Here is a 25,020-nt window from a genome sequence, read left to right on the forward strand (position 1 = left end):
TAGGGAATATGCTCTCACAGACACGTTATGAGAACACCTACAGACTTCTGGGATCAGCTGACTTACACAATAGGAATACCTGTTGTGCTGCCTGGGGATCCATAATCATAATAATTCATACACTGAACACTCCCGAACTTAGTGTCAGATTAGACATCTCTCAGAGTGCTGCCCCTTAACACAATACAGTCATTAATGATGATTTTAACTTTTTATATCTTACTGATCACAATTTCCCCTGTTGTTTCTAAATTTCTTTTCACCTTTCTTCTCACCACCTCCTATTTTATTTTATTTTTATTTTATTTTATTTTATTTATTTTATTTTATTTTATTTATTTTATTTTATTTTATTTTATTTTATTTTATTTTATTTTATTTTATTTTATTTTATTTTTAACAAAGTCAAAGCAATCTAAACCTACTTTACTTCCCAAATCTGTCCTACTCAACTGTTAACAAGGAACTGAGAAGCCTTATTTAAAAACTTCAGTGGGTCAAGGAAAGGGACAGATACCACTAGAGGAAAAATATCATGTTCAGATTGAACTCATTTGAACTAAATTGTTATAGGCATAATTCAAATGATGAAGATGAATAAGAATATAGATATGCAACATATAAACGCAAATAATAAATTAAACTGGATGAAGATTATCACTAATGACTAAATATAAGGGGAACGATCCTTAGGAATTGTGCTCAGGGTCAAGGAAATTTGCTAGAAATTATAACAAAGTTTAAGACTTTATGAATATAAGAACATCTGTTTTGAACCACAGACTCATCTGTGCCAATATCACGGTGTTGATGGTGGTCAGCAAATGCTTCAATAACTGTTCAGCCGTGAAGCTTCCAGTCATCTCTGACTGGAGATTTCTCAAACTGAAGATTGGCACCACCTCATCAGGTTTATTAGATTCTGATGAATATTCCATTCCTAAATTTGCTTAATGTGTTTTCAAGCCCATTTACAGTTTTGCAATGAAAGAAATCTGTAGTACTGAGTTCCAAAGTATAATGAGGTGTTATGTGAAAAAGTACTCCTTTTATTCCCTTTAGGCCTAGTGCATGATAATTCCACTTGGTGGTTTCTGATCCTCATTTTATAAGATAGTGAATGATTATTCCCTTGGCACCTTTTGCATCCCCTTCATGATTTTCCTGCCTATCAGATCACCCTCAGTTGACTCTTTTCATGGGAAGAGTTCTAGTCTATTTAAAATCTTTTCGTACAGAAAGTATTCTTTGCCTCTCACAATCCTTCTTATAGTTCCATACCTTTCCAACATTCGCTGTACCTTTTTGGAGAAGAGTATGAATATTATTTTACCTAGAATGGAAAGCCTGTGTTTGCTGCAGATTTTGCAGTCGTGCAACTCTCCTTATTCTGTCTTCATTAACATTCTACTTTTCTCTGAATGCTAATGGTTACAAAGAAACAGCAATGATCCAAACACCCTTTCTCCTTGAGAGCAGTTTATTGAGACTGCATCATGATGTATAAGCAGATATAATTTCTTTCAACCATTTTGCATTTGCCAACTTAATTTTCATTTGACTTTTTAGTATCTAATAATCCTCTATCATAAAATCAGTCTTCAACAATCGTGCATTACTTCCTTGAAATGTATTAAATATATGTCCACAAAGTTTTTGTTTTTCTCTTCACTCCAAGCCATTTTTTGTTTAGCTGGCTGTACTGAAGTGTGGATCCTCATGGTCTATCACTAGATTAATTTCTAGATTAATTATTTGTTTTCACTATTTATTTCCCAACTTTTAACTAAGCATTGATCTCTGAAGGGACTTATCCTGTTAAGAACTTAGGTGGAGAATGTTTGAAAAGTCTTTGAAAATCCGTGTGTAAGATATTAATTAGCTCACCTGTAATCCTTATCTTTCTCAAAGAATCTGCACCTTTCATGACCTCATATTGACTGTTACTTCTTATTTATTCATGTTGTTAGTTATGCAGTCCAAGTACGTTTAGGAAAGAGTATCATACTGCTGTGTGCTTTCCTGGATTTCTTCTGACCTATTCCTTGTAAACTCACAATTTCATTCAGTATCTTCAGTCCTCCAGAATCCAGGACGATTTGAACAATTCTGATAACCTCAAACATAACATAGTTTTGAATCTTCAAGGAAAAAGAAATTTCTCTTTTCATGTTGTCAATGATAAAAAGCTCATCAGAACTCTAAAACTCATCTAAGTGCATGTCAGTATGAGTTATTTACTCGAATTTGTGTGCCATCAAGAAAGGCTCAGCATTAGTGCTTACCTATACGTCTCTGTCGAGAACACCAAGGCAAATAATTCACTTACTATTTCTTCTATGGCTGTATCTTGTTGGAATTATTCTATGTCATTTATATTATCCATCAACCCTGAAGAGAAACTGGCAAGCATCCTGGTTTTGATATGTTTAAAGAAGTTTTATTAGTAGTTTTTATCCCTTGTGCAATTATTCAGCGATGAGATTTTTGGCCTCTCTTATTCCAGACTTGCCAGAGTTTACAGTTTATTTGACTTCCCTTGCTTGAAAGCATTTTCCTCTTTTTGATGAATACCTCTCCATTTCTAAAACCTCGTGTATATCTTCTGTGATGAATTTCTGTGCATCTCTTAAAGTCTCTTTAAATAGGAGGTTCATATTTACTATAGGTCTTACATTGTTTTAAAACAATTTCCTTGCCACCTGTAAGCAGTTGTTTGCAGAGAGTGTGGGAGGCACACATCTGTTAATAGCATATTTGAAGAAAAAGAAACATTTTCTATTACAGAAGCTCAAATGTTTCATTGTCCCTGAGACTAGAGTTTACAGCTTTGAAAACTATTTTATGCTACCTCTGTCTAAACAAATCAAGAAAAACACTAATAATAAATAAATTTAAAAAAAGAATGTAACAGTAGAAGCATTGTTTCAGGTCATGTGAAACGCTCAGTGTTCCTCCTGCTAACAAAAGGTCAATATATTATCTTACTTTTTCAAGAGGAATCTTCAATAATTTGTTGAATATGAAGAAAGGATCCTGACTGCCCTCCCAGAGATCAGCACAGAAAGGATTGAAAAGGGCTGCAAAACATATTTTGACAAAGGCTCCAATTTTTAGTTCCTTCTCCAAAACTCCTTATTCGAGGAGGCATCATGTGAAACTCTAAGGGTTAACCCTAGAAGGTAACTAAGCACCAAACAGCCATTTGCTTACTCCCCCAAAGTGTTATGGGGAAGAAATTCAAAAGGGTAACCCATGAGTTGAGATAAGGGTGGTGTAAGAGTTGAAGCAAAAGTTGCACATGAAATAGTATGTATGTACTGGTCAGAGATAGCTGTAACATCAGTGTTCATTATTTTGATCATAAATCCAAAACAGAGCAACACTGGAGCAACTGTTAAGAAATTAACTCTGTCCCAGCTAAAAGCAGTGCAAAACAACAGAAACAGTAGAGGGAACAGAGGATCTTATCAGGTGCACATTTTGCTCACAGACTGGAAGAATTAAGTTTCTTTTCTCCAACTCCATACAGAAATTGTTTCAGAAACACGGGATGAGCAGGCAACATCTTACACTGGTAGTTCCTCTTCTTGAGTGAGGAATATGTTTAGTAGAGATCACTTTTGAGGAGTTTTGAATCCAAGTTTCTTGCCTCAGTATATTATCTGGCACTGAGAAAAGCATCAAGAAAAGAACATAGTTTTTTTCTCTGGCAGCCATTTTTCTGAATGAATGCCTATATCATTTATGTTTTCAAGAGAAATCAGCGCTTCTAAGTAGAATTAAACATTTTCTGAACTGCAGAACTACTTCCAGGATAAAATCTTTTACAAGATACGGGGAATGTTTGACATGAGGTCTTTTATTTCAGTTGACAATTAAAGGTGTCAATCCAAACAATGTAATAAATACTCAACATTTAGGTTGAGGGATAGCCTACAGTTTGGAGAAATATTTCCAGTGCTTAACTTGACTTGATTATGAGTAGAACATCTTACTTTTGTTAATACTTCCATTATGAAAAAGACTACTGTAACCCACTTTTCTGACCTGTGATTCCAGATTAAGATTTCTCAACATATGAATCATTATCCCTAAATGTCTTCATACAGACATTCTCCCTAAGAGTCTTCATACAGAAGAACCTCAACTATGTCAAATCTTGTTTATCTGCCTAGTTTATAGGAAAAGTTGCTTTTAACTAAAGCATTGTATGAAATAGAGAAGTAAACAATATTTAGCCACGTAGTAGACAGAAAATATATTTCTTCATTGTCAAGAGATGGTTGTATGTTTTGATATACAGTAACAATCTTTTACATTTCACTGGGGGGAAATCATTTAATATAAAAAACACTCTTATTTTTGTTTTAATTAAAACAAGATGATTTCACCTAGTTAACTGTCAAGAGCTAAAAAAATGAGTATGTTCCAATTCCCATTTTGTATGGCAAATCATAATTTCAGATTGGCTCTGACAGTCTGGAGCAGTAAAGTCCTAAAATTAGTATGGATAGAAGGAATGGAATACTATTAACTTTAATGATTTCTTGTTCTCTACGTGGTCTTATGCCTTCAGGAAGGACAGTGCGTTCTACAGCTTTCAGTTGCTGATTTTTGGATTTAGTCTTCCTTTCTAAGATTCTTTCCACTCTACGATTTCTGTAAAGCTGCAACCAAGACCCTAGATCTTTCTACAAAAACTGTCAAATGGAGAATTGGCAGAAAAAGCTTAAGTTAAAAAAAAAAAAAATCTTAGAGATGCTGAAATCCAACATTCAGAAAGCAAAAAAATAAAAAGGAAATTCCTTTGGTTCAGTTGAATTTCGGTAAGATTTAGGGTCTAATTCAACTCAGCAGTGTGTTGCCTAAAATTCAGGTACCACAAACATAGGAGCAGAATTCACAATGCAAAGTTATATCTGCACTCTGATTCTTGTGTATTCAGATGGCAGCAGGCTCTGAAAATGGTGCTAAGGCTGTTAATAGGAAATGCCAAAGATGGTAGTTTAATTGATAGCCTCTCCTCAAAGTTTTTTTTTTTGTATACAAGTTAGTGCTGAAGTTCAGAATATTTATGAAACTATAGTTTAGTGTTTGAAGTAGTCTTCCAGGTTTAGGTGTCAGTTGTTTATTTTTAATTTTCTTATATATATCGCTGCTAGTGGAATTATTTTCTCATTTTCACTTAATACTTCCAAGTATTTCTTAGGAAGATGCTAACCTCTTTTACCAAATCTCCATCTCGTCACTATACAAACTTTCAGAATTACTCTTCAGCAACATATGACTTTCCCCATTGTCTGTTTTTAGTAAGTCTGGGTCAGAAAGCTGATCAGATCTTTGGAGCTCTTGATCTAATTCTTCTCTGTTACTTAAGACTGCCCCAGAGCCTCTCTGTGCTAGTATTTCCTGAGAGAAGGGTGGAAGCATGAAGAAATAACATATTTTGTACAAGCCATGGGTGATTCTGCCATCTAACAGTTCCACATCTGGAAAGACTCTAGATCTCTCTCAAAAATAAAAATAAAAAAATGCAGAACAGATGTGCAGGACTTGTTTGTCATCATTGCCTAGTGTCATTTCCACTGCTGTATGCATCCTGCTTGCTCCACAGCTTCTGTTTCAGGGAAACAGAGGGCCGACAGGTCCTGTGGCACTGGGTTGCTAAGCCACCATCCATCATATCTGAGAAGTCATGGCAATCTGGAGTAGTTCATGGTGACTGGAAAAGAGGAAACATAATCTCAATTTTTATAAGGGAATAATAATAATAATAATAATAATAGTAGTAGTAGTAATAGTAATAATAATAATAGTAATAATAACAGGGAAATTACAGGCCAGTTAGTTTCGCCTCTGTGCCCAGCAAGATCATGAAGCAGATTCTCCTGCAAATAATACTAAGGCAAACAGAGAACAGAAAGGTGATTTGTGATAATTAACATGGCTTCAGTGAGGGAAAATCATGCCTTTATCATGAGTTTACAGCATTAGTGAGTAAGGGAAGAACAACTAATGTAATCTACCTGGACTTGTGTGAAGCATTTGACACTATCCTGTATCCCATCCTTGTCTCCAAATTCAAGAGGCATGGATGTGACAGATGGACCACTTGATGCATATAAGGGAGAAACTACTCACTTTGAGGGTGATGAGGCACTGTAACTGGTTGCCCACAGAAGTTGTGGATGTCCTGGAAGCATTTAAGTCCAGCTTGAACTGGGCTTTGGGCAGCCTGGTCTATTAGAACTTCTCCTTGTTAATGGCAGGGGAGTTGGAACTAGATGATCTTCAAGGTCTTTTCCAACCCTGATCATTCTAAGAATTGATGATTTTCAACTGTGTTATAATGCACTAGCAATTAATCCCAACACAAAGACCTCCTAAATATTGGTTTCTTACCAACAATCTCAAGCAGCATGTCTGGAAGTAGAAGTGGTTCCACTTTTGAACAACATAGCTGCTCCCTTACTGAAAAAAAAAAAAAAAGTCTCTGTGTTTAGAACCCAGACTTCTTATTTAATTCATTGCAAAAGGCAATTTATAACTCTTTCCTGTTGCCTCTTTGTCACAGTAATTTTATAAAATCACCAGCTGAAAAACACCATAAATGGAAATTCAGTGTATAAGGCAGTACAAAAATGAATTTGCTCTTCTTTGTGTGTTAGGATGTTTAGAATCTGTATTTACACCCCAAGAAGCATCCCTCTATTTATTTTTTTTTCATAGAAACTATTGTCACCTGCACATGCAGGAAGGAAATCACTGAAGGAACTCTTAATGAGTTAAATGCCTCTCTTATGTGAAACATTTAATGCATTGGGTGGATTACTTATGCTTTGAAGCCTATAAGCTTATGCTTTTGTATATGTTTTAATTTATTCTGCATGGCCTTAAAGCTTTACCGCACAAGAAAAGGAACACTGTGGGTAGGCAGAACACTGATATAAAACAATTTTCCCTGAAATCCCCTGTACATATAGGATGATTAATTTCACAGCTGTGAATAAGGTCTGGTCTTATGTAGTATATACAGTCTATAAAGATCGTATGTACAAATTTATATGCAATGAAACAAATAAAATAGCATAGAATTTACTTGGCTAAGAACAAACATTGCATCAGTCTAATATCCCAAATTCTCTTGAGATAGGATGTTATTCCCAGCTTCTCAAGATGATAATTTGATGGTCTAATAGTTTTTCATATAGCTGTTATAATACTAGGCAGATGTTTAAGTCCACAGTACAGAAATCATGTTTTCATGTAATATGACTATCACAAGGATGCAGTAGATGCATTTGGTTTTAACCAGGAAGTTTTGTTTTCAATGTACTATTTCAAAAACAATGCTGAGGATAAGAATGCAATGTTTTTTAAGTTCTCTCAATCCATTCTCCTTGACAGAGAGAAGTGATAAGAATGGGATTACATTTTTGACATATTTTTTTATAACAATTCAGAAAGTAAATATAGAAAAGAAAATAAAAGGACTGTGGGAAACACATATGAATATAACAGACCATTAGCTGCCAAATATGAGATATCCCAATAATGCATCCTGAATACACTGAAATAACATTCTTTATATTTATTTATCATATTTTTTTTAAAGTATTGAGTACAGCATATCTCATGTCTTGTATCTTTTCCATTCTTTTCCTTCTGATTCTCTTTCAAGGTAATGAAAAGACATTAGTACAGTAGCAAAATCATAAAATCATGGAATCATGGAATGGCTTGGGTTGGAAGGGACCTTAAAGATCATCTATGTCCAATCCCCTTGCCATGGGCAGGGAAGTGGGTGATCTGTATTATCCAATGGGCCACTGCAGAGACAGAACAAGCACCTAAATCTTCAGAATCCCCAGCAAGTCCTAATGGATGCATAAAGTATGTAAGGGTTTTGATCACTTTGTGTGTTTATTACCTAGGGTAATTCTGGAAATCTCAGTCATGTTCAGCATTTAATTTCATCTTTCTCTTAAAAAATATTTAATGTTTTTTTTCATGTTCCAAGTTAATTTATGCAATATCTTGACAGCTGAATCTCTGGTTAGCACCGAAATCTGTGGATTTAATGAATGCAATAACTATTTCATGCCTGGATCATCAAGAGAAAAAAAAAAAAAACCCTTACTTTTCTCCTTGGACTAAGTTATCAGTTAAGTTATCAGTTCAGAAGATCTCCAGTTGTTCACAAAATGTTTGAACTTTTGCTGTGAGGGAAAGACGACAGAATGATTCACTGACTGAGTCAGAGCTCCCTTTCCTTTCTCCCTCTTCCCCTCTCCCTCCCCATTACTCTCCTCATGCACTCCTGGCACTCTTAAAATGCTTCTTTCCTTTTGAAAGCCGAGAACAAATGATTGATAGCAGCAAGCTACTTGGCTACTCTGCCTCAGTCCTCTGTTCTTAGTAACTGAATCAATCCTGTTTTCAGCTGTTCTGGGGAAGTCTGAGACTTGCATGTGATGGTGAGTGCTGTCTGGAGTAGTCACTCTACGTCTGTGCGTTATAATCCTGGAAAAGCACAGCTAGCCTGAGGTTAGATTGTTTTTATGTGTTGAAAAATGGCAACGACAGGTTGTGGCATACTCAAGCCACCAAGTACCTGACTTTAAAACGTAATGTGATCTTAATGCAAGGGTTTTATTTTGTTGACAATATTGTATATTAAAACATATGGAATCTACTGACCTCATTTGAATGTGTGCCTGATAACTTTTCAACAAGGCCTGAAGGGAAAATTCCCACCTCTTAGGCAAGCATTTAAAGCTTTATTCACATCTGATTTCACCTATCTCTTTGAATGGCTTCAGTGATTTTATTGTTATCAAACGTGAATAAAGGAGACAGATTTGAACCTAAGTAACTGTGTGTTTAAGAGAGAAAAAGAGAGGTTGGAATCATTTTTCTGAAACAAGAGTCTCAAATGGTTGTGTTTAATGCTCCTGTCTCTGGTACAAATTCTTCCCCTACAGTCAATTCAGAGCTTGTTCAAATCAATGGGTTTTGGATCTCTGTCATCTGCAACTATGGCAGACAAACAAAACAAACTGCTATCAACTGTGATCTGACCTAAGTATTTGCAGACCCCTAGGAAAAAAAAAAGAAAAAGAAAAAGAAAAAGAAAAGCTTATTGAAGTGTTTGTTTCAATTGTGTTTTGTTTCTAAGCGATTTCCTATAAAGAGAGCAGGAGAAAATATAAATTCACATTCAGTTGTTCTGAGTGTCTCATGTAGGAGCAGGTTTGTACACAGTTTTAAAACAATATTATTTCCTGATCTTCTGATATTCTTAGGCAATCTTAGCAGTACTTTGAGGACAGAAAATCACCAGATGTCCAAACAAACGAGAAGAAAAAAAAGTAAAATTTGCTTGAAAATATCTAAAGGAAGTATTACATGTTGAGTTGGCCTGAGCTGTTGTTGCTTCCTTGAAACACTGGTTAGGACCCAGCTCTGTGTATTTCATTTCATCTAAGTGCTTGAGATCCATGGCAACAAGGTTCTGAGCATATCATTAATCTCTTTTATGAAAGTGTAGATATTCTGAGTATGAAATAACCAAGCTTGAGGTGGAGTAAGCAACCGACAAGCTTCAGTTTGTTCTCTTTCCTCTGCAAACTCTTGGGGCACCTCCTGCCTCATTCCAATTTATAGGAGGGAGAAGAGGTTCTTTGATGTATGTATACCTGCCGTGAGATTAAGAAGCAATGATTCAAATGTTGGTCCGACCTGTTTATTACAAGTCTTAATCAGGGAGATGGGGAAGGGGAGGATGGTCACTATTACAAATTAGGGTGATGGGTAAGGGAAGAAGGGCAACAGGAAAGATAGGAAATGGAAGGAGTCTTTACAGGGAGCAAGAGGGAGATAGTCACCACCATGGGTCCAGCGTGGTTCATAGTTCAGTCATTGATCTTCAGTAGTGGTGGGCTGTTGGGTGTTTTTCCACTGACAATGATGACTTTTCAATGGTAGTCCAAAGTGGTCAGTGACAGCTCGACTCCAAAGTGGTTGAGTCAGCTCTCCTTGGAGTGGCAGCTTCTGGCTCTGGGATCTCAGCAGAAACTCCTTTGTTCCCACCTGCAGGCCTTGCCAGCAGATAAGAGAGAGCAGGGATACCCACCTGCATCCTGTTTTCCACAGGACACAACGGTATCATTCCCAATTTTCCCATACCAAGTTAGGGCTATGTAGACACAGGCCAGATCTTCCACCAGTAAACACTCCCGAGCACTCTCTTCTGGAGGCAAACAGCTCCAAAGAAATGCTTTCAAATGTAAAATTGTCCACACAGTGATTTTGATTGCCATACGATGACACTCACCTCTCATCTAAGTCAGAGTCTTATCACAAGAAATGCCTCAGAAAGCAAACTTTGAGCTAAAAAACAAGGAAGGATTCATACACCTCCTCATTTTTAACTGAAAGTGACTAGTCATTTGCTCTTTGAAAATTAATTTCTTAGTAGTAGAAAGAGAGAAAAAATAGAAGATATTACCAGTGCTATTTTGTCCCTGGTCGGAATAATGTGATCAGTGAGTTCACAAGTATACTATAATGAGAGATACAACACAAAAAGTGTAACACTGAAAAATATTTTATTTAAAGTGATTAAAATAAGCTAATAAACCCCACAGGACTGACAGCTCTGTCTAATTTTTACCTCACTGCTTTGCTGGACAGTTTGGAAATGAGTGGCAGAAGAAATATGTTTGCAACTCTGAAACTAGAGCTGCTGGAGTTGCACAAATTAATTTTTACTGAGGCATAAACAGATTTGCTTTTGTTACCCCTGGTTCTGTTGCATAACTTCTGGCAGAAAAAAAAAAAAAAAAAAAAAAAAAAAAACCAGAAAGATGAGGGGTTTATGCCTTAAACTGATGCAGCTGCTTGGTCTGCTGCAGGAGTGTCAGAGCCTGAATAAGACATTCAGCTGGGAGACTAAGCTGAGGCCTTAAGGAAGAACTTAGTTCAAGTGCTAAGTTACACCAGTCAATCAAACCGGCACAAGGATTTTATTGTCTTCTTCTTCCTTTAGAAGTGTTCTGACTTGCTCCAGTCTTTATTTATCATGATTCCTAGTGTTACAGCTGATCTCACTATTTATCACTGGCTCAGTGAGCCTCAGAAAGATGAAGCCTACAGCTACAGAACTAAGCCAAACTTATGATCCTGTTGCTGTTGGAAGGAAAAAATCTTACCAAATTGTTGGCAGCTTACAAGAATTCAACACTGACTTGAGTGAGTTCTGGATTTTCTTCATACTCAATCACTTAAGAACACTGGACAAAGTCAAATTTGGAGTCTGCATTCATTCCATGAACACAGCTTCCAAAATATTTTTGCTTTACAAAAGACATTCCACAAGCATGATCAAGTAGAGCACACTCCTTTTCTACTACAAGCTACCTCATTAAAGGAAACCTTATAAGTTTATGCAGAAGCATTCGAAGAAATAGGCAGAAGTCCCTTTAATGAGCCATAGTTCTACAAGGCCTCAAGCCCCTCAGGGATTTTTACTATTTTAAAACATGAGGTGCAAAGGTGGGTTTAAAACTGTAGTTTATAAATGGAAGCTACCTGGACTGTGCCACTGATGCACAATCCCAAATCAAGGTGTAAGAGTATTTAACTAACAGAAGATGTAGTTTTGTAACCTTACCTCTCAAATGTCTTCTTTGCTTTCTGAAGTCTTCCGCTTGAATTATGATTTAATTATATCTCATATAAATTCTCTTCATAAATGTGAACTTTCAAATTATCTGGGAAGTATGTGAAATCCTTTCAAATACCATATTAAAAGAAAATACTTCAGCTCTCAAGAAAAGTACACACATTTTCTAAATGTGCATTTGCATCTTTTTACTCAGGTGCTAGTGTCATTACAAATAACAGCATAATTCTACTGATGTAAAAAGTTGTTAACTGACAATCTAAAACAGCTTCCCAACCTCCCTCCCCATAGGGAAAGAAAGCACTTCAGAATCAATATTTTTCAGTTTCCTGATAAACTAACACATAACTAATTGTAAATTTACTAAAAGAATATGTGAATGGCGATGTTGTTTTTTTCCTCTCAAAATTGTTTCCTTTGCAAGTGGTAAAATATGAATGACAAGAGCTTTCTTAGAGAAAAAAGCCCTGTCTGCCTTATGTCAGATACATATATCATGGTCTTTCAAGAAATGATCCAGGAACTCTCCTAGGATAGTACCTTAGGGGGAAGTTCCTAGGCAAGCATCCTGTCTGGCCAGTTTTAAGGCAGTCACAGGACAATATCATTGTAGTTTTTAGTAGCAAGTACAGCGGGGTTTCTCCTAGAGCACAAAATCTGGCCAGGAGTGTGCTACCGAAAGTAGATCAGGTATATAAGTGAAAATTTGGTGATTAGTTTTGACTCACAGACAATTCTGCAATGACTCCAATTCTCATGCAGCAGTAATACATAATGAAAGTCTTGAAATATCCCAGTTATTTTCTGCTACCACTTTGCAACATAATTCTTGGAGGCTTATTCCCAATATAGAAGAAAACTTCAGATCTCGCGAGCAGTCTGATTTTGATTTGTCTTTGAGAATACTCAGAAAATATTGTCAATTAGTTAGTGTTCATTGTAATTATGTACATCTTCATCCACTGACAATAGTTGGGAACTAAGAGCTCTTAGAGAGGAATTCATTATTTTTCTTGATTGCTAATTCAATTTAAATAGCTATAGATTTTTCACATTATAGACTGAGCTCATCATTATAATAAAACCACTCCCGTCCGTTATTATTATCGTTTTGATATTGTTATCGTATTGATAACTCCCCTCCGTTATTATTATCGTAAAAATAATTTGAGATTAAAATCTGATTAATGAAAATCAGTTAAACCAAATAGAAATGTATTCACTTACTGGGGATATGGAAAACAAATAAGAAAACCTTAGAGTTAGGCTTTAGCTAGATTTCCAACTCTGTCCAGAATAGCTTTCATATGATTTCCAGTGCAAAAAGTTAAAATAAGTACCAGAACTTTTGGAAAATTCATTCCTCTTGGACTGAAGTTCTGAAACATTTTTCAAAACAGTTTTGAAACTCACGTCTCATGAAAGAATAGATGTATGAAATTGTATTTGCAGTGGTTATATTTTATATTATTTTATATTTTATGGTAGTGCCTGTGAATATATATACTTTTTAAAATTTAGATATAAATATATATTAATGAGAGTTACACAATCTTGCAGATGAGAAATTTGAAAATATTTGACAAATAAAGCAGGAATAGAGTAAAGAGAATAATGTCTCTCTTCATATTGTGTCATGATTGAAAGAAAATTGCTCTGTGCAAGTATTAGTTGATCACTTCTTGAAACATTATGGAAACAGAGAGCAAATAGGAGTTTCCAGGAAGGGTGACAAAATCGAATACATCACATTACTCAAAGAAGCATGCACATGTAGATAGATATACATTAACACTAAAATGAGTGACTAGAGTTTTATTATTTAAAACAGAGTTATTCTTTCAGGAAAGTAACTCTTCCCTCCTTGATGTTCTTTACTGTGAGAAGATGATGTTATTGAAAATTGTGACTAAGAAAGGCTATGTATGTAGAACAAGCTGTTATTTAATATTCAAACACATTTCATTTCACCTGGTAAAAATGTTGTTCACATCAGTCTATTTGCAAAAGTCTAGTTTGGGAGTAAAAGATGCCAGAGCTTTCTCTAGAGAAAATAAGCCTTTGATGTAGGTTGTTTCTTGTGCATTCTATTAATGTGACAGAAAATAGACCTGCTGGAATGGATCTAAGAAGACTGAAAAGAACTGACAGAGATGTAAATAGTCTTCTCACCTGTTCATTTTCTGTTTAAAAGACAGTGTTTGGCTTGGATATTAGAAAGTCCAATATTTTCTATTTCTATGTATGAATGATAAAATTTTGGTTTCTACAGAATTTTTAGATTCATGAGGTTAAAGTTCATTTAGCATTTAAGAGACAAAGGAAGTCAGTATTAGTATAGCAAAAGCTTTTCATTATAAAAATTTACTCGCTGGCTGGTTCAGAAGTTGAAAATACCATGAAGAATGCACAAGACACTAATCTCATTCATGACAGTGACAACTCCCAGAGTTGTTTAATACCAGTAAATATTCTCATATATTTGAAATAGAACAGTATTTAATATGGACTGAGTCCAAAATACCGCGGTTCTTCAAATTTTAGAAGCATTTTGTTGGGTTTGCTCTTCTAACTCAGTTGGTAATCTTATACTTTGAGACCAGAAATAGATTGCAGGATGATTTTGGTAGATACTTGTTGTCACTGATAGTCAACAGAACTAGAACAATTTACCCTGAGGAGTTACAGCTGAGGAACCTCCCTAAACAGTCGCCAAAATATCTTCTCTATTGAGCAGATTTGATATTTTTTGTCCTTTTTGCAGCATAGTTCTTTGAAGCCCAGATGTCTTTTCCTGTTTCTAAAACAGCATTATAAGCTGCTTATCTCTTTATTCTTCAGGGTTTCAGTACAGTTACTCATACTTTTTACATCATCTCTCACATGTTAATTGTGTTCTGGACAACTTTTGATCTTATTTTATTTTAATATTTTCCAAATAAATCATCTTCTTTCCTGCTTCTAAAATATTTCAGTTTTTGATTCAACAGCATTTAAGCCTTAATTCAATATTTTCTTGATTTCAGTTCAATAATAAAACTAATATTTTTTTCAAATGTGGAATTTCTAGAGTTCCAAGGATTCTTCATGGTTTGGATAAAATAAATTTCTGATAAGAATTTCAGTATCAAAATAAATTTGTTAGCAAAGCAAGAATTAATACCAATATTTCTACCTGCTCATCATTGTTGTACTTTACTACACTCAAGTTAACACAGATTTCAAAACAAAAGCACATTAATAATAATAATGAGATTATTGCTAGTTATATTTATGCTCACAAATATTTAAAAAACAAACAAACAAAAAATACCCAGCTGGAAACTTTGATGTCTATTCAGTTTTGAGTCTGTAGATGGCATGAAGCAGCTATGCTGACTGTAGACTATCTGGAAATTTCTCTACTGTGAAGGAATTTTAGTGGCACAATACAAGGATCTGCTATATTGATTATCGATATTTGAAGCGCCTCTTTCCATAAACTTATTAATGATACATTTTCTTTTTTGTCTTAACAGTTCTGGTAGATTTTACCTATTTAAAAATAAATAAAAAATCAATATTTGAATTCTGCATTTAACATGTCCTATTGGCAAGAACTGACTGAAATTGATTTTTCCATGAAGCACACTAAGCCATTTCAAAATAATGTTATTAACTACTTTAATTTAAAATATTAATAATGAAATGATAGGCCATCATTCTCAGATATTAGTAACAGTTAAAATTGCTGTTAAAAACCATCACAGTAGCAACCACTGATGTGATCTTACTCTTTTCCCTTCCTAAATAAGAAAATAAATATCTGGTAAGTAGCATGGTACATCATCTACCTGTTTGACAATACTGAGAAGCCCAATGTTCACCCAGTGCCTCTGAAGTTCAGAGACACCAGACTTTCTAAATTTCATTCTATGTACTAATGAATAATGTGATCATAAACCATGTGGGGTGTTTTTGTGTTTTTTTTAATTTGTTTGTTTGTTTGTTTGTTTTTTACATGAGCAGGCAAGTTAGCATTGAACTTCAAAGTTTATTCAATAGAACAGTGTCGTTCAAACATAAATTAGTGTACAGGGAAGACTTTTATAAGTAAAACTGAAATGACAGCAAATATAAGGTCATTAATATGGCAAGAAGAAAAATCCTACAACATGCTATACGAGAACTAAAGATTAACAATACAAGGTAATACCATTATACCTAATGTAATGTTTCATCATGAAACTTGAGATAGCTCCTTGAGAAAACTTAGGTCTAGTCACAGAATTCAAGTAAATTCAGTCTATTTAGGTGGAGTGCAATGGAACTGAGGATCTGGAAATCATCCCTGACAAGATGAGAGTAAGAATACATGCCTTTTGCATAACCCCTCACTTCAGAGCCACTTTTCAAAACATTGCCTGGTTATATCCACTTTTTGCTAGCTCTGCTAAGAGCACGCAGTACAGGATCTGTTTGAACAAGTGCCCTGGATTCTCTTTTGAGTTATTAAGCCAACCTTCTGTAGCAGCCAATGTAGATTTGGCTTGTAAATTTTTTCCAGGGTACAAAAAACAAGTATGCTGTGCAAATTCTTACTATAGTCTCTGTTTTATTTGCGTGGTATGTATAATCTTTGCAATTTGGTAAATGCAATATTTTAAGCACATCTGATAATTCTTTCACTGTCATGAAGACAAAGTATCTAGGCAGGCAGAATGTATATTTAACAATGCAAAGCATATCAATGCCTTACATAAAGTAGCACCTTGCTCAATGGACCAGAACCTTAGCATGACAGCTGTCCAATGGTACAAAATAATTTCTGAGCTGTAGAATGCAGTTTGAGACAAGAAATATGCTGCAGAAACATGATAAATTGTGGGGACACATTATAATAAAGCTGTTCACAATAGTAGTCAGCTGGCACATTTTCTGGAGCAGTTTTTAGCTAAAGGGAAACCTTTAAGGAACAGAATAGAGGAATATCATGAGATAGTAAAGCAAATGTTTGTGGCAAGTCCTTTCTAACTAAGGCAGATAAGTAAGTATCAGAACAAGGTGGTGATGTGGAATAACACTGTAAATAAAATGGATTAAAGAGCAGATATTCTGAGGCTAAAAGAGAAATAACAGGAACAGTATGTAATAGCTGTTTAAAGTGAATACACTTTCACCTGCCCTGAAGAGGATAAGCAAAGGACCTTTTCCATCATGGATCATAGAGTCGCAAAGTGTTTTAGGTCAGAAGTGACCATAGAGATCATCTACTACCACTCCGCCACCACAGATAGGAACACCATCCACTTGAAGATAGGCATCTGAAAAGACCACAGTAGCTCCTAATTCTTCTTCTGCCTTATCTTTGTGTTCCAAGAGGTGTTAAGGTAAAATTGTTCTAGTGAATAGCTGTATTTGAGGCACGAATTAAAATGCATCAGTAGCTTCATCCTTCAGATTCTGAATTGAATTTTACTTGAAAGACTATCATTTTACATCACATATTGCCTTTGTTGGACAAGGATATTTAACTATACTTGGGTGTTTATTCATTTTTCCTCTTTGAGTTAATTATTATTTTTTTAATTGTTAAGTTGATTGAAATCAATTAATTCTTTGCTAGCTTTTGTCTCATGACCTGAAATACTCAGTGCTGAGAGTATTTCTGCAATACTTATTTATATGTCAATAAAACCGGGCCTTTCAAAAAGGTCTGATTAGGAGAGCAATTCACTGGTGCTAGGAAAACTTGCTTCAGTCAAGCTAATTTGTCCCAACTGCTATTTTATTGCCTAGACATTTCAGCGTTGAGTCCTGAAATGTACATCTTCAGTAGTTTTCTATACAGTTGCTGCATATCCCAAAGAAACCACTGAGATAGATTATAAGACACACTGAAACAATTTCCTACATATTCTGCTGTGCACTTCTAGTCAGACTTCTCATTGGCTATGCCTGGATGGAGGCCTTCCATGGGGAGACAGCTAAAATGAGGTGGTATGAGCCTTCTCCAAGAGAAGGAGTTGCTGAGAGACAGTATTTAAGAGCTTTTGTGCAGTGCTCCACTTGAATCATAGGTATGCTGTTTTTGAACAACTGACCCTGGGAAAAGACAAAGATACGTCCATCTAAATCCTTGAAAAAAACAGTGAGGGAAGTAGCCCTGCTAAGATGATGAAGCCTGTTAAGCCTGTCAAACAAAGCTTGAGTGCCCTTCATTGAAACAGCACTTGAACAGATGGATTTTTGAGCAGAAATGCTATTTAAATGTAAGCATTAGGACATTCACTTATCAGCATGGAACACATATGTTGTAAGAGATAAACTTTGCTTAAAGAAAGGATTTTTTGGCTAATTTTACATGTGACTGAACGAAAATGCCAATTATTTTAATTTCTGCTTTCTGAAATATTTATCCTTTTTTTCCCCTAATTCTTTGCATGTGCGTTGCAGTGAAAATTAGGCAGATATTTGTTTTGAATGCAACTCTTCAATTTCAGCATGAATTCTGAAGATACATGAGTCTGACAGAATACACTGTAGGATCAAGAACATGGAAATCCTGCTAATATTCCCAGCTTGCATTAGTCTTTTCACTACCCTAAAATAGAAGAAAATGCCACTTTGGAGATTTTATGGTTTTGATGTCATCTTTTTTTGTCCTTATAGTTGGTCCAGAGTTGAATTGTGAAGCTCATGATTCTCTTGTGAAATTGCGGTGGCTCACAGCAAGAAGGTGGTTGGTCATTACTGGTAACAAAGCTGTTCTTGGAGAGCGGCAATCAATAGCTCAATGTCTGGATGGAGATCAGTGACAAGTGGTGTCCCTCAGGGGTCAGTACTGGAATGGATACTTTTTATCTTCATCAGTCACATTAATGGTGGGATTGAGCAGACCCTCAGTAAGTTTGCAGATGACACGAGGCTATGTGGTGCGTTTTATACACTCAGTATCTACAAAGCCTTGAGCAATGTATCCAGGAGAACCTCATGAGTTCCAACAAAGTGAAGTGCAAAGTCTTTCACCTGGGTCATAGAAACCCCTACTATCAGTACAAGCTGTGGAACGTAAGGATAGAGCATAGCCCTGCTGAAAACACTTGAGAGTATTGGTGAATGGCAAGTTGGATGTGAGCCAGCAATGTACCCTCACAGCTCAGAAAGCCAACCATATTCTGGGCTGCATCAGAAGAAGAGTGGCCAGCAGGGTGAGGGAGGTAATCCTGCCCCTCTACTCTGCGCTGCTGAAACCTCACCTGGAGTACTGCATCCAGATTTGGATTCCTCAACACAGGAGCGACATGGACCTGTTGGAGCACATCCAGAGAAAGGAGATTTAAATTAAATATAAGAACAAAGTTTTTCACAACAAGGGAACAGTTTGCTCAGAGAATTGTTGTTGTCCCCATCCCTGGAGACTTTCAGGGTCAGGATGGACAGGGCTCTGAGCAACCTGATTTAGCTGTAGGTGTCCTTGTTCGTTGCAGTGAATTTGGATGATGGCCTTTAAGGATCATTTTCACCTCAAACAATTCTCTGATTGGTTCTCTGAAATCTATGCAAATTGCATACATTTTCTTCCAAATTATTTAAATGCTTAAATTCATTTTAAACAAAAGAAAACTTGTATTAATTTAGTCCTATTGCTAGCTGAAAGTTTTTTTATGCTTATGCAGGGAAAGCAAATATATTTAGTAAATGTTTGTGCGCTGTGTTTGAAACACAGCAAGATCCCCTGCATGCAATGATGAGAGTGAGAATTTGTTGATGAAAATGATTTTTTTTTAATGCAAGTGCATAGTAGTTTGTACTGGAAAACAGTCACTCTCCTCCATAATAGAACATTGGACTGAACAACAGCAACAAAAAAGAGAATTTAACAACCTAAGAGAACCAATGTCCAGACTGAGAACTAACTGTGATTAAAGTTCATACAGTCATGTAAAACTAGGAACACTTGATTCCCTTCCTGTGAGTCTTACAGTAAATTGCAGTTACAAAACAGAAACAGAATGGAGTATACGACTCAAATATATTGTAATATCATTCCTCTTTTTTTTTTTTTTCCTGAGCCAAGAACTTTATTTATTGTTCAAAGTTCAAGTAAAATAACAGACCAGATCTTCTCAATCAAGTCTGACTAGTCATACCTAAGCAAGGGCACCTTCATATATTCTTTTGCTATCACATTTGTATAAGGAAAGATTTTCTTCTGCTAGCATGTAATTCCAAACAGTAGAGCATACAAATAAGAAACAGATTTTCTTCTGCATTCATAAATCCTAAGACTCAAGGGCTGTAAAAAAAAAAAAAAAAAATGATTTATAGTTCTGAGCATTATCAAAAATAAATGTTACAGTATAAAAATCGTTGGGAAGCATGGAAATGAAAATTTAAACAGGATTCACAGTCCTTCTGAAGTTTGGAACTGGATCACTAGTCCTTTTTTTTTTCTTTTTTTTTTTTCTTTTACGTGATCTGTCCTCATATGATTAATATCAATTCACAGAATGTTATTTTCAAAAGACTACTTTCTCAAAAGACATGAGGAAAAAAATCATGTTGTTCATTTAACCATTTTGTTTTTCATTTTTCTTTTCTGCATTCTTTAGCTAAAACAACTACATTCTTTTTAGTGGATCCAGATAGCGAATGATTTATAAAAGCTCTGAACCAACTCTGGATTATAAAACTGACTCTAAAGTAAGACTACAAAATGACCTATAAGCAATGTTTATTCCAAAAAAAAATTGTTTCTTTGTTAAACTCTCCCTATTTCTCTCTACTGATTTCAAATAAGAATTTTGCTTTAAGATACATTGTGCAATAAAAGTCCTATGAAAAGGGTAAGAATGTTAGACAATAGGAATGGCAAGGTTTCAGAAAAAAATTTACTCCAAGAGTTTCCATTATCTCCTATTGTATATGACACTTACCTAGTAGCTTAGCAGCTAACATGTAGCTGAACTTAAAATTTATAAAACCGTGTTCTCAGTTCGGAATTATATGCTAACATACATTTTCACTACAATCTCCTCAGCGCTGAAGTTGAGGAGAGATGCTTTGGAAAACTGTACCCTACAAAAGCAAAGATTAGACACAACTCCAGTGCACATACTCGAGAGACTTTCTGTTGCGCTCAAACTGAATCATAAGATATTTAATGCTAATTCTAAATAGATTCTGTCATAATACATGAAATACTAGAGAGTATCAGAAGCTCCTCACTGTGGCAAATATAAGATAATCCAGTGTAACCTGTGGAATGCGCACTATTAGAGTCTGCAAAAAGGCAGACATGGAGAGAAGGACACATACAGGGAAACATCTAACTGAATTTTAAATTATTAGATGACTAGCTTTGAATTAAATTGTACTTATTTATATTTAGTGGAACCTATTTCATTAATCACATCCTTGGAGTGCCTAATTTTTCACATTAACCGCGATGAAGTATTTTTTTTTTTTTACTTGGCAATAAATATTATTCTCCCTGAAGATATGCTGTATCATACATGTCATTTCTTGTGTCCCCAGAGTCAAAGCTGACAATGCCATTTTTCCTGGATCTCACTGGGTACAAGAAAGAATGCAAGAATTCTTTACAGCTGCTCAGAGAAGAGGGGAAAATTATAAATAATTTCAGAAAAGCTGTATAAATTATAATATGACTTTGCTGTTCTAGTTTATATGGCTTCTTATATCATATTAATTTCTCTAGTGGCTTTACATATTTTAATCCTGTTTTAACTGACTCAGCTAGAATGTTCATATCTGTGTTTTCCCCTGAAGTTCTACCTGAGGAAAGCAGGTTGTACAGATGAATATTTTAGACAGCTAGTCACATATATATCTAATGAGAACACGTGAAGGGGAATAAGTATTCAGTGGAAATTTAGAGTTTGTCTTGGCTGAGACCTGAAGTATGTTCTTTTTCAGTGTAGTCTTCTTTTCAAAGCAAATTGTAACTTTCATATTTTCGTAAAAGGATCAGCTTATGAGTAATTTTGATGCTAGTCAATATACACAAACTCCTGACTGTGCAGCTCTCTCAGTAATATCGCATTTTGATAACTGACCAGAAATACTTCTTGTAGAGCCAAAATTCTGGAAAGACAGCATCAAGTCTTTCCCAGAAAAATCCCAGCTGTTGAGTCCAAGTGAAAAAATTCATTAAAAATCCCAGATAAATGCATTCCCTGTTCTGTCTAGTATCTTCTGGGAACTCTAGAAACACATTAATGTGCAATGTGTAACATATCTATTCTGGCCCTTTATAGCCTCTTGTCTTCTGCTAGCATGAATAGTTTATTCTGTTCTCCCTACAACTTTGATAAAGTCCCATACCTCAGCTTTCCATAGCCTTGGTTCAACAAGTCCAGCTTTGGAAATTTCCTATGGAAATAACTATAGATATACATCAATCACTTTCTTAATTACAGTTTCTGTCTTCTCTGTCATTGTATTTTCATGTCAGTGAGGAAGGGCATAACTAATCAGGGCGAGGACAGACTAATCATAAAATCAAAGAAAAATACCTCAGTCAGAACTGCGTACGTACCATGACATTCCTGTAAGCAGAGACCTAATCTTTAATTGGCTGAAATATCTGTTAATACACAGGTATGCTGCAGAATTATATAATTAACTCTTATGGCGATGAACCATTACAGAAACAAAATCAAATGACAATTGAGAAGTGCAACTTACATACAAAAGAATAGCCCAAAATGAAGAAAGTTTGAATAAGGAATTTATTGTTTCTGCATATATATATCATATTTTTATGCACTTTTTAGCATTTCCAGGTACTAAGTTGCTGATAAAGAGACAAAAACTATAACAACAAAAATCAACAAATAAAACTACTAAATTGTACACTGATTCACAATGAGGATCAAAGCTGTAAATGATGAGGATGCATTTTTTTGTGTAGATAATTACTTCTTTTGTCATCTTTCTGGGATTACTGCTCCAAAACACATTTAACCACATAGTAAACAGACAGCTAAGAAACCTTTATTTCTTTTTCTTACTTTTTCTCTTCATTAGTATTTTAACAAGCACAAATTTTTAGTGCTTTATAAAAATATATTTTTCAAATATGAAAAAAGCCGCAGTTTAATTACCACTTCATCATAATTTAATCAATAGTTTCCTGTCCTAGTTACAGATGTTAAGCATTTCTGAATGAATCATGATATGGAAAGCTGATAAATAAGTTAATTACACTGCACTGAGCGTACAGACATCAGCTTACATAAAACCAAATGGTGTTGGGCCTTAACCTATTTTATCCATTTCATGCACTGATTTCAAAGGAAGGTATACCAAAAATGAGAAAGATTAGGAAATAATAATAAAAGATAAAACAGAGAAATATGGGAAGATATTAAAAATGTGATAAAGCAGGAAAGAATGAGGAGAGAAGCAGTATTACAAAAAAGAAGAGAACTGTAGAGAAACAGGTTGATGATGAGGCTGAGATGATGATATGTATTTAATATTTTTAGAAAACTTGCATTTCCAGGAAAAACAAACAAACAAACAAACAAACAACAACAACAAAACACCATATCTGTAGGAGTTTATATTGGTTATTTTTATTTTGGAACATAATTCCATGGTCATTGAACTTGCACACCTTTGTTCCACTGTTCAGAATTCTTGAACCCCTTGAATACGTCTTTCTACAAAATAAGTTTCCAGGATGTCATTATATGTTTTTCTGACCAGAAGATTTTTCATATTTATACAGCTTCCATTTAGAAATAAAATTGCATGGTTAGCTTGTAATACAAATTTTACTTTATAGGGAAGAAAAAAATCTTGAACGAATTCTGGCCAGGACAAATGGATGTAGGAACAATCCCAAAGCATATGGGTTAAATTAGCGCCTGCTGAGTTGCGGTGCCAGCATTTGTCTGCTTAATGACATGATTTTAAATAATTGGAGGGGGTTCTTGAGCATCCTCCATGTGATTTTCTGATGGATTAATTTTAAACAGAGGGCCAGGGAACATTTGGGACCACTAGTATGAATGTGTTTCTGTTGGTTAACAGCTAATAATTGGCCTAGTTTCTTGTCCCATTTCTTCTTCAGGAAAACATAATTAATTCAAATGTGCAGGCCAGTGATATGTATAGCATGTGCTGCAAACTGTAAAATAAGGGGAAACGTAAGGTAAAAAAAAAGCAGGTCAGGTGGTCAGGAGTGGGAGACAGCAAGACTGAATTAAACAAAAAACAATTTGACCGATTCTGTCTATCACTTCTTCTCAGGCCAGTAATTGTTAAAATTATTAAGAGTTTACAATTGAATACTAATAACAAAAGAATATTAGAGGTGAAAATTTAGATACTGATCATGCTTTTGGAGTTGAGGAGTGAAAAGAAAAAGAGGAAGTCTTCTATTCCTAGTGGCTGAAGAGTTCTTCCTGATAGAGAAAAGAAATAACCTCAATGTTATTTTCAATTATTACTTCAAAAGTGTTTTTTTAATTCAGCTTTAAGTAAAAAATATCCTCTGCTTCTTGATGTTAGATATTGTCTGGTTTTAAAGGTGTCTTTTTCAAATTCTTAGAACTAACAAAATACTGTAATTATTATACCTTTAGTTTGCAGGCATATAGAAGCAGCTATAAATCTGGAGTTTCAGTTATGTAGCTGAGGTCAGAATCTGAACCATAAGTTGTTTTATGAATATCTTTTAATGGATCATAAGTTTCTGCATTGAACATAGACTGCTATAGGAAGGGTAAGTGAATAATCTAATCATACTAAATCGTAATCTAACATACTAAATCACTCAAATCTTTGGAAATTGTGTTGGCTAGTAGTAGAGTTCTTAGCTTAACAACACTTGTCAGAGAGGCAGGATAAAAATCTAACTATGAATTTATGAACATGTATAGAAGGCTTTTTGCATATGAAGATAATGAAATAGATTCTGTCATATTTTAGAACCTACTATAACACACAGAAGAAAGAATGTAGCTTTATTATGATGTGTTACATCTTTATTAATTTTTCTTTTAGGATATGGAAACCTGAGACCATGAAAATCAGCACATTCACTGTAAGTCCAAAACTGAGCATGTAGTGTGACCTACAGTGCATTAATAAGAATGATTATAGCTTGTCTTAATATTTAGCTCACTTTAAAGTCCTTTGTGAATGTATTGCATATATCTTTGTTTTTCTGCATGGTGATGCTAAGTTTCAGATAAAAAATGGATTATTAGAGTCCAGAAATAAAAACTAGAGAGGTGGAAGAGTGGATGCTTGTTCATTTAAACATTTATCTCATTGTCTGAGTATAATTTCAAAGTTTGAATAGCACATTTGGA

The sequence above is a fragment of the Gallus gallus genome, chromosome 1 (assembly GCF_016699485.2).
Source record: "Gallus gallus isolate bGalGal1 chromosome 1, bGalGal1.mat.broiler.GRCg7b, whole genome shotgun sequence".
In the NCBI taxonomy this organism is placed as follows: Eukaryota; Metazoa; Chordata; class Aves; order Galliformes; family Phasianidae; genus Gallus; species Gallus gallus.